We start from the raw sequence: 10,531 nt of genomic DNA, 5'->3' as shown, positions 1-10,531 counted from the left end.
GTTACCTCAAAAACGATCCATTTGACCTTAGTTAGCTCATAAACGACCCATTTCAACTAAGTTAGCTCATAAATGATCCATTTCACCTTAGCTAGCTCATAAACGACCCATTTCAACTTAGTTAGCTCATATATGATCCATTTCACGTAAGTTAGCTCATAAATGACATATACTTCTTGTTCTAGTCTTCTTCTTGTTCTACTCTTCTTGTTCTAGTCTTCTTATTCTAGTCACCTATTTCTAACTTTCTTATTTTGCCATTTTGCAGATTTCATTCACTTCATGGAAGCTAGCTTGCTATGGAGTGCTTGTTTTTTCTTTCATTCTCTTCAATTATTCTTCTAGCTTCCTATGATGGAACTTGCTATCTTGATGAAACTTTGCATTGTAATATGTATGGATGGAACTTGCTTATGTATGAATGGATGGAACTTGCTTATGTATGAATGGATGAAAGTTATGTGCTGGATATGTGATATGTTTGCTGTTAAATAGGCCTGTGAAATATATCTATATATGTCATATATATTTGTTGTGAAAATTGTTGGATTTAATAAAAAACAGAAAAAAGAGCCAATATGCAGGCTCTTTGCCATCTGCCACCGACGGCAACGGGCTCTTTGCCGTCAACCGCAGACGGCAAAGAAGCAACGTGGCAGCCAACTGTGCTTCCTGGGAGCTGACCCATTTGGTCAGTTTGCCTACAGTGGCAGACGGCAAAGACACTAGAAAGTTTGCCTACAGTGGCAGACGGAAAAGACACTAGAAAGTTTGCCTACAGTGGCAGACGACAAAGACACTAGAAAGTTTGCCTACAGTGGCAGACGGCAAAGACACTAGAAAGTTTGCCATCAGTGGCGGACGGCAAAGGCCTGCCGTTAGCCACTTAACGGACTGACAGCGCAATTATTGCCGTCTGCTCTCTTTGCCGTCCGCTGCAGACGGCAAAGGCCCTTTGCCATCAGCCGCCCGGAAGCAGACGGCAAAGTAGCTCTTTGCCGGACCTTAATTTGCCGGAGCCTTTTGCCGTCCGCGGCTGACGGCAAAGGCCTTTGCCGTCCGCCGTTCATGCCTTTGCCGTCCGCCGTGGCAGACGGCAAAATAGCTGTTTCCTGTAGTGAGTAATTGACAGAGTTCTCTAGTCACTATCACCAAGTTACTGGAACTTCGTGATGAACTATACTATGCAAGGGATGACGAAAACGATTCCCAAGCTCTTCGTGATGCTAAAATCAACGAAGGTAGAAATCAAGAAAAGCATCAAATGTTGATGGTTGACAAGACCACTAGTTTCAAGAAAAAATGGTAAGGGAAAGAAAGGGAACTTCAAGAAGAATGGCAAGCAAGTTGCCACTCCCATGAAGAAGCCCAAAGATAGACCCAAGCCTAAAACTAAGTGCTTCTACTACAAAGGAAATGGTCACTGGAAGTGGATCTCCCATAGATACTTGGCGGATAAGAAGGATGGCAAAGTGAACAAAGGTATATTTGATATACATGTTATTGATGTGTACTTTACTAGTGTTTATAGCAACCCCTCAGTATTTGATACTGGCTCAGTTGCTAAGAGTAGTAACTCGAAGCGGGAGTTGCAAAATAAACAGAGACTAGTTAAGGGCGAGGTGATGATGTGAGTTGGAAGTGATTCCAAGGTTGATAAGATCATCATCGCACACTCCCTTTACCTTCGGGATTAGTGTTGAACCTAAAATAAATGTTATTTGGTGTTTGCGTTGAGCATAAATATGATTGGATCATGTTGATTGCAATACAGTTATTCATTTAAGTCAAAGAATAATTGTTGTTCTATTTACATGAATAAAACCTTCTATGGTCATACACTCAATATAAATGGTTTATTCAATCTCGATCGTAGTGATACACATATTCATAATATTGAAGCCAAAAGATGCAAAGTTAATAATGATAGTGCAACTTATATGTGGCACTGCCGTTTAGGTCATATTGGTGTAAAGCGCATGAAGAAACTCCATGCTGATTGACTTTTGGAATCACTTGATGCTTGCGAACCATGCCTCATGGGCAAAATGACTAAGACTCCGTTCTCCGGAACAATGGAGCGAGCAACTGACTTGTTGGAAATAATACATACTGATGTATGTGATCCGATAAGTGTTGAGGCTCGCGGCGGATATCGTTATTTTCTGACCTTCACAGATGATTTGAGCAGATATGGGTATATCTACTTGATGAAACATAAGTCTGAAACATTTGAAAAGTTCAAAGAATTTCAGAGTGAAGTGGAAAATCATCGTAACAAGAAAATAAAGTTTCTACGATCTGATCGCGGAGACAAATATTTGAGTTACGAGTTTGGCCTTCATTTGAAACAATGTGGAATAGTTTCGCAACTCACGCCACCTAGAACACCACAGCGTAATGGTGTGTCCGAACATCATAACCGTACTTTATTAGATATGGTGCGATCTATGATGTCTCTTACCAATTTATCACTATCATTTTGGGGTTATGCATTAGAGACAGTTGCATTCACGTTAAATGGGGCACCATCTAAATCCGTAGAGAGGACACCATATGAACTGTTGTTTGGCAAGAAACCTAAGCTGTCATTTCTTAAAGTTTAGGGCTGCGATGCTTATGTGAAAAAGTTTCAACCTAATAAGCTCGAACCCAAATCGGAGAAATGCGTCTTCATAGGATACCCAAAGGAGACTGTTGGGTACACCTTCTATCACAGATCCGAAGGCAAGATATTTGTTGCTAAGAGCGGATCCTTTCTGGAGAAGGAGTTTCTCTCGAAAGAAGTGTGTGGGAGGAAAGTAGAACTTGATGAGGTAATTGTACCTACTCATGAATTGGAAAGTAGATCATCACAGAAATCAGTTCCAGTGATTCCTACACCAATTAGTGAGGAAGCTAATGATGATGATCATGAAACTTCAGATCAAGTTACTACCGAACCTTGTAGGTCAACCAGAGTACGGTCCGCACCAGTGTGGTACGGTAATCCGGTTCTGGAAGTCATGTTACTAGACCATGATGAACCTACGAACTATGAGGAAGCGATGATGAGCAAAATGGCTTGAGGCCATGAAATCTGAGAAGGGATCCATAGAACAAAGTATGGACTTCGGTGGACTTGCCCGATGATCGGCAAACCATTGAGAATAAATGGATCCTCAAGAGGAAGATGGACGATGATGGTAGTGTTACTATCTACAAAGCTCGAATTGTCGCAAAAGGTTCCCGACAAGTTCAAGGTGTTGACTACGATGAGTTTTTCTCACTCGTATCGATGCTTAAGTCGGTCCGAATCATGTTAGCAATTGCCACATTTTATGAAATCTGGCAAATGGATGTCCAAACTACATTCCTTAATAGATTTCTTAAAGAAGAGTTGTATATGATGCAACAAGAAGGTTTTGTCAATCCTAAAGGTGCTAGCAAAGTGTGCAAGCTCCAGCGATCCATCTATGGACTGGTGCAAGCATTTCGGAGTTGGAATATACGCCTTGATAAATTGATCAAAGCATATAGTTTTATACAGACTTGCGGTGAAGCCTGTATTTACAAGAAAGTGAGTGGGAGCACTACAACGTTTCTGATAAGTATATGTGAATGACATATTGTTGATCGGAAATGATGTAGAATTTTCTGGAAAGCATAAAGGAGTGTTTGAAAGGAGTTTTTGAAAGAAAGACCTCGGTGAAGCTGCTTACATATGGAGCATCAAGATCTATAGATCAAGACACTTGATAAGATTTTTCAATGAGTACATACCTTGACAAGATTTTGAAGTAGTTCAAAATGGAATAGTCAAAGAAGGAGTTCTTGCCTGTATTGCAAGGTGTAAAGTTGAGTAAGACTCAAAACACGACCACGACAGAAAATAGAAAGAGAATGAAAGTTATTCCCTATGCCTCAGCCATAGGTTCTATAAAGTATGCTACATTGTGTACCAAACCTTTTGTGTACCTTGCCATGAGTTTGGCAAGGGGTACAATATTGATCTAGGAGTGGATCACTTGACAGCGGTCAAAAGGTGATAAAGAGTTCATCGTAGAGAAGTTACGTCAATGCAAGCTTTTACACCAATCCGGATGACTCTGAGTCTCAATTTGGATACATATTGAAAGTGGGAGCAATTAGCTAGAGTAGCTCCATGCAGAGCATTGTAGACATAGAAAATTTGCAAAATACATACGACTCTGAATGTGACAGACCAATTGACTAAGCTTCTCTCACAAGCAAAACATGATCACACCTTAGTACTCTTTGGGTGTTAATCACATAGCGATGTGAACTAGATTATTGACTCTTGTAAAACCCTTTGGGTATTAGTCACATGGCGATGTGAACTAATCACATGGAGATGTGAACTATTGGTGTTAAATCACATGGCGATGTGAACTAGATTATTGACTCTAGTGCAAGTGGGAGACTGAAGAAAATATGCCCTAGAGGCAATAATAAAGTTGTTATTTATATTTCCTTATATAATGATAAATGTTTATTATTCATGCTAGAATTGTATTAACCGGAAACTTAGTACATGTGTGAATACATAGACAAAACAGAGTGTCCCTACTATGCCTCTACTTGACTAGCTCGTTAATCAAAGATGGTTATGTTTCCTGACCATAGACATGGGTTGTCATTTGATGAACGTGATCACATCATTAGAGAAGGATGTGATGGACAAGACCCATCCATTAGCTTAGCATAATGATCATTTAGTTTTATTGCTATTGCTTTCATCATGACTTATACATGTTCATCTGACTATGAGATTATGCAACTCCCGAATACCGGAGGAACACCTTGTGTGCTATCAAACATCACAACGTAACTGGGTGATTATAAAGATGCTCCACAGGTGTCTCCGATGGTGTATCTTGAGTTGGCATAGATCGAGATTAGGATTGGTCATTCTGTGTATCGAAGAGGTATCTCTGGGCCCTCTCGGTAATGCACATCAGTATGAGCCTTGCAAGCAATGTGACTAATGAGTTAGTCACGGGATGATGCATTATGGAACGAGTAAAGATACTTGCCGGTAACGAGATTGAACTAGGTATGATGATACCGACGATCGAATCTCGGGCAAGTAACATACCGATGACAAATGGAACAACGTATGTTGTTATGCGGTTTGACCGATAAAGATCTTCATAGAATATGTAGGAGCCAATATGAGCATCCAGGTTCCGCTATTGGTTATTGACCGGAGACATGTCTCGGTCATGTCTACATAGTTCTCGAACCCGTAGGGTCCGCACGCTTAACGTTCGATGACGATTTGTATTATATGAGTTATGTGATTTGGTGACTGTCGTGGTTTTGTCACGGCAGATGTCCTTAGTGTCAGGACCTAGTCGCGAGGCCAACGCATCTATGTGGTAGCTTGATAGGGGTTGAGCGGAATCGAGAGACGCAACACAAGACAAGGATTTAGACAGCTTCGGGCCCCTGGAAACATCATCCGGTAACAACCCTACATGCTGTTTGAGGCTAGGTCTCATTATGATCATGAGAGAGTCGCCGGTAAACCGGCTCTTTGTGTCTAGCCCTAGAGATTGTGTCTTCTTGCTTGTCCCTCTTTGGGGAGCCCTGCCCCTCCTTATATAAGTTGAAGGGGTGGGCTACATGTGGAGTCCTATGAGAATTAAGACTAGTCTACCTTCTAATACAAACCGGATACAAGTCCGGGTCTTGACTCCCTGTAAGGGAAATATTCTTCACGCCTTTCCTCTTAAACCGGCCCACCATTAACATAAACCGGCCTTCTGGGCCTTGGGCCTTGTCATCCGTCAGACCCGCCCTCCGGGTCACCAGTAAGTCATAATGACCAGGCGGGTTGCTTGTAAACCGTCAGGTCAGGGCGGGTCGCCAGTGAATCGCCAAGTGTCAGTCGGGTCTCAAGTAAACCGCCAAGTCCGGCCGGGTTATACTTCCAGCCGGCTTACACCGCGGGGTATATCCCCGACATTAGCCCCTAGTTTAATTTGGATTTATCCATGTTAAACTGATCCTGTAAAATAAACACAAGAACAAACTTGACAGATTATGCTCCGGGTTAAGAATTCTTGTAAACCGGCATCTGATCATCCTTAAGTCCTTGTCATTTCCTCCTTCTAGAAAATCCGGGTCATTAGATCAGCTTCATAAACAATTTGCTTGTAGAAAAATTATTGTAAACAAGGAATCCATTTGACTCTGCCTTCAGTGTGCTGACTTGACAAAAATATTGGTGTTCAAATATTCAACTGATATCCGCCGGTTTGAAAATGTAGAACTTGCCGGTTTATGATTACCAGCATTGCCGGGTTATAAAAACTGATAATTCCGGGTCATGATTGTTGCCAACGCCGGTTCATGATTGTTGCCAACGCCGGTTCATGATTATTGATGATGCCGGGTTGCAGACACAGGGTCATAATGATTGGTGACGCCGGGTCAATCTGGTTTGCTCAAAACAGATAATTTGAAAATATTTCTCCGATAATAATACAATACCTGTAGCCCCCAAGTCTTGAGCAGAACAAAGTGATGGATTAAGACTTGCTTCAATATAAATACTGCCACTATCGAAGAAATCCATGTTGTTCATCCCAGTTACTAGTCACAACTGAATACTCCATATATGTAGCCCCCAAGTACCGGGTTGTCATGCTTGCAGAAACCTGGGACTTGTAATTGCTTATAAAAACTTCAATCAGTGTAGCCCCCAAGGGCCGGGTCATTATGCAATAATGAGCAGGGACTTTGTAAATATAATCATGTAGATTTGAACAGCAACTAGTAGCTCCCAAGGGCCGAGTCAGTAAGATAATATTGAGCTGGGACTTTATATATACTTCTTTGAAAAGAACATCATATGATGTAACCCCCATCACGGGGCTTGAACCCACGTCCACAAGGTTAAGAGCTTCGTGCTTTACCAACTGAGCAATGGACCTTTGAATATAATGGTTTTAAGACTTGTGTACCTTGAATTGTTGACAGGAGCAATTGGTAGCCCCCAAGGGCCGGCTCATTATGATGTGATGAGTCGGGTCTTCAATAAGGCCAATAAAAATGACTTTGCATTAGCCCCCAAGTGTCATGGTGCATGCTTGCAGCGACATGAGACTTGCATGTAATCTCAATTTGAATAATGTAGCCCCCAGGTGCCAGGTCGTAAGCCTGCAGCGACTAGGGACTATTCCTTCCATTGTAGAATAAATCATATCCTTTGATAAAATAATAGCCATTGCACTAAAGCGACTTTGAAAACCTCAATAATACCGGTTATTAATAACCATAATAAAAATCCAGCCATGTCGGCTATTCAAGATAATATAATCCGGTATGAAAACCTTATTCATTCAATATCGTAATGAAAATTCAGCCAAGTTTGGCTATTTGAATAATATAACTCAATGATTTATAAGCACATGATTCCAATGGCGCAATCCAAATATATACTGCCAACTTATAGTCCAAAGCCAGGTCGGGTTAACAAACACCGGATAATTTCTCATCATATACTGGCGACTTATCGTCTTAAAGCCAGGCCGGTTTAAAAAACACCGGTGATTTATAATCATGCTTTATTTAACCTGTTTCTGCATACAACAAGTTTAAAGTGTCCTAGCAGTTTACCGCCGGACGGGTCATAATGCCCAACATATAACCCGGGTTGATAACCAAGGCTGCACTTAAGAATAATCAAATATGAAATATATCATACCTGTGACATTGAATCACATCGTTGGTTTACCAACTTTTTATAGTAAGGGTGATAACCCAAATCTTGAGTACTGATAATTCCTTCCATATTGTGCCGGTTTTATGAGAAAACCGTTCGGGGCTATGATAAACACCGGTTTATTTCATACTGGTGACTTTTAGTCAAAACCAGACCGGGTTGATAGTCTCCGGATTATAACTTGATCATGTACTGACAACTTGTAGTTGACAGCCTAACCGGGTTGATAAACGCCGGTTTGAAAATGTTACAAATCTTATGAAAACAAAGAAAACTCAGCAAAAGGTAAGTAAAAACCATTGTAGTCGAGGCTTTTTACGGGCTGCCAGGCCCTAAATTCAACGGCAAAGAAATCCCAAGCAACATTGCGAGCTGTGCTCAGTGGGTGCCTATGTTTGAGCTGTTGTTTTACAACACTCTCTTTGGCCCCGGTTTGACGTGGCTTTGAGCTGATCAAGAGGTGTGACTATGGTTCGGGTTCGACCAAGTCCCCAAGTGATGCTGTGGCATTGCGCCGATCAAGAGGTGTAGCTATGGTTCGGGTTCGACCAAGCCCCCAAGTGATGCTGTGGCATTACGCCGATCAAGAGGTGGCGCTATGGTTTGGATACAACCAAGCCCCCAAGTGATGTTGTGGCATTACGCCGATCAAGAGGTGTAGTTATGGTTCGGATACGACCAAGCCCCCAAGTGATGATGTGGCATTACGCCGATCAAGAGGTGTAGCTATGGTTCGGATACGGCCAAGCCCCCAAGTGATGCTGTGGCATTGCGCCGATCAAGAGGTGTAGCTATGGTTCGGATACAACCAAGGCCCCAAGTGATCAATAATATAATAAGCCAATAAGGCATGTTACCCATGTTTGAACCGTGCACCATGGCAGCAGGTCCTCTTCGGCAACTTTTAACCTTTTGCAAGAGATAAAATCTTCTTGAACCGGGATTTTGAACCAGATATTGAGAGCTTCAAAGCTTTTTGGGAGAACAGATTTCCCTTGAACCGGACTGCAAACCGGCATTCTTCATTTTGAACCGGAAATTTTCTGACGGCCTTTAAATTTTCATCCATATGGTAGTAGCCTCTGGGACCGGGTTATCTTTCCCTCCAACGTCCTGGGATTCTTGACTTCACTGAAAACCGGCAACATTTGTTGAGTCATATTACTGTAGCCCTCCGAGTCTCAAGGTGACTCGAGTAGTTGACTTGAGATTCTCCATATTTGACCGTGATGAGATCACTGACATGACGAGGAGTCCTGGATGAGATCACTAACATGACGACGAGTCTCGAAATGGTCAAGAGGTAAAGATTCATATATAGGACGATAGTATTCGGACACCGGATGTGCTTTGGGGGTACCGGGTACGTATCGGGTCACCGGAAGGGGTTCCGGGCACCCCCCGGCAAAGATATGGGCCTTATTGGGCCAATGGCGGGACAGACCAGCCCCTAGTGGGCTGGTGCGCCCCATATATGCCAAATAGGAGGAGAAGGAAGGAGGGGAAGAGAGAAAGGAAAGAGGAGGATTCGGCCTCCCCTTCCCTTCTCTCCCCTCTCTCTTTCCTTCCCCCTCCAACTCTTTTGGAAGGGGGGGAGGCTGAATTGGCAAGGCCCCCAAGTAGGATTCCTCCTACTTGGGCACGCCGTTGCTGCTCCCCTCCCCCTCCCACCTATATATACGTGGAGAGGGGGCGCCTAGAACACAAGAACAAACATTGTTAGCCGTGTGCGGCGTCTCCCTCCACAGTTTACGGCTCCGGTCATATTCACGTAGTGCTTAGGCGAAGCCTCATCACCACGCCGTCATGTTGACGGAACTCTCCCTCGACACTTTGCTGGATCAAGAGTTCGAGGGACGTCATCGAGCTGTATGTGTGCAGATCGCGAAGGTGTCGTACTTTCGGTACTAGGATCGGTCGGATTGTGAAGACGTACGACTACATCAACCGTGTTGTCATAACGCTTCCGCTTTCGGTCTACGAGGGTACGTAGACAACACTCTCCCCTCTCGTTGCTATGCATCACCTAGATGGATCTTGCGTGTGTGTAGGATTTTTTTTAAATTACTGCGTTCCCCAATAGGTTGGCCTTACCTTGAGCGTTATACATGGCCTCTCCAACATTTTCTTCTCCTGAACAATGATTTTCTATGTATATTGTCTTGCCAACATCTTTGGTTTACAAAAGAACTCGTGGGTTGCAACGGGAGAAAAAATACCACACTCCTGTAACCGAATAACCATGACTCAGGAACCCAATAGGTTACGTCTTTTATTTTAACACACACGTCATCCTATCCGTGTCGCCGCTTATCCTCATTTCCACATTCGCTAATGGTGGTCTCAGTGCGCACACAATCACAACGCGTTTGAATATTGTCAATCCAAAGGCATCTCTCTCTTGGCCTAGCATGAGAAATCTACTTTTTTCATGTGAAGTTTTGGCAAGGCATGCATGCATGATAATAATAGATGGTTTCTTACGTCTCCAATCTTGATTTTGCTAAGGTGTTCATTTGCAATCCGGTCGGCACTGGTATGAAGGAAAGATGGATCATGCACTATTAATTAAGGTTGCACCCTAAATAGTATTCTGAAAATGGTTAACAGGTAAAATAATATCATATTCAGATTGTAGACATTTTTCAAATCTAATTTCATATATAACATGTTAAATTTGGAGTTAGGGTTTAAAAGCTATTAATAGTTTTAAAAAGTATTTGATTTGTATTGTGGGTTGATTAACCCACATATCATGGGGTTTCCTACAAAAGCGAAAATCTAACTTAAAACTGCCTA

The sequence above is a fragment of the Triticum aestivum genome, chromosome 7D (assembly GCF_018294505.1).
Source record: "Triticum aestivum cultivar Chinese Spring chromosome 7D, IWGSC CS RefSeq v2.1, whole genome shotgun sequence".
NCBI lineage: Eukaryota > Viridiplantae > Streptophyta > Magnoliopsida > Poales > Poaceae > Triticum > Triticum aestivum.
This window is presented reverse-complemented; position numbering follows the sequence as displayed.